This window comes from Pimephales promelas, chromosome 20, assembly GCF_988280905.1.
Source record: "Pimephales promelas chromosome 20, fPimPro1.hap1.1, whole genome shotgun sequence".
Lineage (NCBI taxonomy): Eukaryota > Metazoa > Chordata > Actinopteri > Cypriniformes > Leuciscidae > Pimephales > Pimephales promelas.
This window is the reverse complement of record NC_142788.1, coordinates 31886858-31889357: the sequence shown is the minus strand read 5'-3', so window position 1 is coordinate 31889357 and position 2500 is coordinate 31886858. Positions and strand designations below refer to the sequence as shown.

The 2500-nt window shown below is 51.4% G+C and overlaps 1 protein-coding gene across 6 annotated transcripts in view; it reads right to left on the bottom strand.

Moving 5' to 3' along the window:
• The window catches only part of cntrob (centrobin, centriole duplication and spindle assembly protein), a 19275-nt gene that overhangs the window by 1208 nt on the left and 15567 nt on the right, over positions 1-2500 (bottom strand). The window lies entirely within an intron of this gene.

The following is a 2500-nucleotide window of genomic DNA, read 5'->3' as shown; positions in this document are numbered from 1 at the left end:
GGTCAGGTACAGGTCAGGTCAGGTCAGGTCAGGTACAGGTCAGGTCAGGTCAGGTACAGGTCAGGTCAGGTCAAGTCAGGTACAGGTCAGGTCAGGTCAGGTACAGGTCAGGTCAGGTACAGGTCAGGTACAGGTCAGATCAGGTACAGGTCAGATACAGGTACAGGTCAGGTACAGGTCAGGTCAGGTCAGGTCAGGTCAGGTACAAGTCAGGTACAGGTCAGGTACAGGTCAGATCAGGTACAGGTCAGATACAGGTACAGGTCAGGTACAGGTCAGATCAGATCAGATACAGGTACAGGTCAGGTCAGGTACAGGTCAGATACAGGTACAGGTCAGGTCAGGTCAGGTCAGGTCAGGTACAGGTCAGGTCAGGTACAGGTCAGGTCAGGTCAGGTACAGGTCAGGTCAGGTCAAGTCAGGTACAGGTCAGGTCAGGTACAGGTCAGGTCAGGTACAGGTCAGGTACAGGTCAGATCAGGTACAGGTCAGATACAGGTACAGGTCAGGTACAGGTCAGGTCAGGTCAGGTCAGGTACAGGTCAGGTACAGGTCAGGTACAGGTCAGATCAGGTACAGGTCAGATACAGGTACAGGTCAGGTACAGGTCAGATCAGATACAGGTACAGGTCAGGTCAGGTACAGGTCAGATACAGGTACAGGTCAGGTCAGGTCAGGTCAGGTCAGGTCAGGTCAGGTCAGGTACAGGTCAGGTCAGGTCAGGTACAGGTCAGGTCAGGTACAGGTCAGGTACAGGTCAGGTCAGGTTAGGTCAGGTCAGGTACAGGTCAGGTCAGGTCAGGTACAGGTCAGATACAGGTCAGGTCAGGTCAGGTCAGGTACAGGTCAGGTCAGGTACAGGTCAGGTCAGGTCAGGTACAGGTCAGGTCAGGTCAGGTCAGGTACAGGTCAGGTCAGGTCAGGTCAAGTCAGGTACAGGTCAGGTCAGGTCAGGTCAGGTACAGGTCAGGTCAGGTACAGGTCAGGTCAGGTACAGGTCAGGTCAGGTCAGGTACAGGTCAGGTCAGGTCAGGTACAGGTCAGGTCAAGTCAGGTACAGGTCAGGTCAGGTCAGGTACAGGTCAGGTCAGGTACAGGTCAGGTCAGGTCAGGTACAGGTCAGGTACAGGTCAGGTCAGGTCAGGTCAGGTCAAGTCAGGTACAGGTCAGGTCAGGTCAGATCAGGTCAGGTCAGGTCAGGTACAGGTCAGGTCAGGTCAGGTCAGATCAGGTCAGGTACAGGTCAGGTACAGGTCAGGTCAGGTACAGGTCAGATACAGGTACAGGTCAAGTCAGGTCAGGTCAGGTCAGGTACAGGTCAGGTCAGGTCAGGTCAGGTCAGGTCAAGTCAGGTACAGGTCAGGTCAGGTCAGATCAGGTACAGGTCAGGTACAGGTCAGGTACAGGTCAGATACAGGTCAGGTCAGGTACAGGTCAGGTACAGGTCAGGTCAGGTACAGGTCAGGTCAGGTCAGGTCAGGTCAGGTACAGGTCAGGTACAGGTCAGATACAGGTCAGGTCAGGTACAGGTCAGGTACAGGTCAGGTCAGGTACAGGTCAGGTACAGGTCAGGTCAGGTATAGGTCAGGTGAGGTCAGGTACAGGTCAGGTCAGGTACAGGTCAGGTCAGGTACAGGTCAGATACAGGTCAGGTCAGGTACAGGTCAGGTACAGGTCAGGTCAGGTCAGGTCAGGTACAGGTCAGGTCAGGTACAGGTCAGGTCAGGTCAGGTCAAGTCAGGTACAGGTCAGGTCAGGTCAGGTCAGGTACAGGTCAGGTCAGGTACAGGTCAGGTACAGGTCAGGTCAGGTCAGGTACAGGTCAGGTCAGGTACAGGTCAGGTCAGGTCAGGTCAAGTCAGGTACAGGTCAGGTCAGGTCAGGTCAGGTACAGGTCAGGTCAGGTACAGGTCAGGTACAGGTCAGGTCAGGTCAGGTACAGGTCAGGTCAGGTACAGGTCAGGTCAGGTCAGGTCAAGTCAGGTACAGGTCAGGTCAGGTCAGGTCAGGTACAGGTCAGGTCAGGTATAGACGAATCCGACGAGCGTTCTTGTGTAGGCTGCCATCTTGTGGCGACGCCATTACTGAGCTGTTACACCGGCATAGACATATGAAGAGTTCAGATGCAAAAGCCTCTAAATGCCATTTGAAATTTTCTTCTAGAATGGTCATTTTTATCAAGCTTGTATATTTAAGTTCAGTAATTTCACTTAAATTACAATTAATAGGTAATCTTCATTGCCATTTAAGTGAAATTACTGAACTTAAATATACAAGCTTGATAAAAATGATAATTTTAGAAGAAAATTTTAAATGGCACTTAGAGGCTTTTGCATCTGAACTCTTCATATGCACCGGTATGTAAACAAACCTCGGAGATAAGGTGATAACGCACCCTTGATGACAGCTACAGCCAGGCAGACTTGTTGGGTTGATGATGTTAGACATTGGCCTCCAGTCACAGATGAAGGTACAAATGATCTTACAGATTATTTATGAA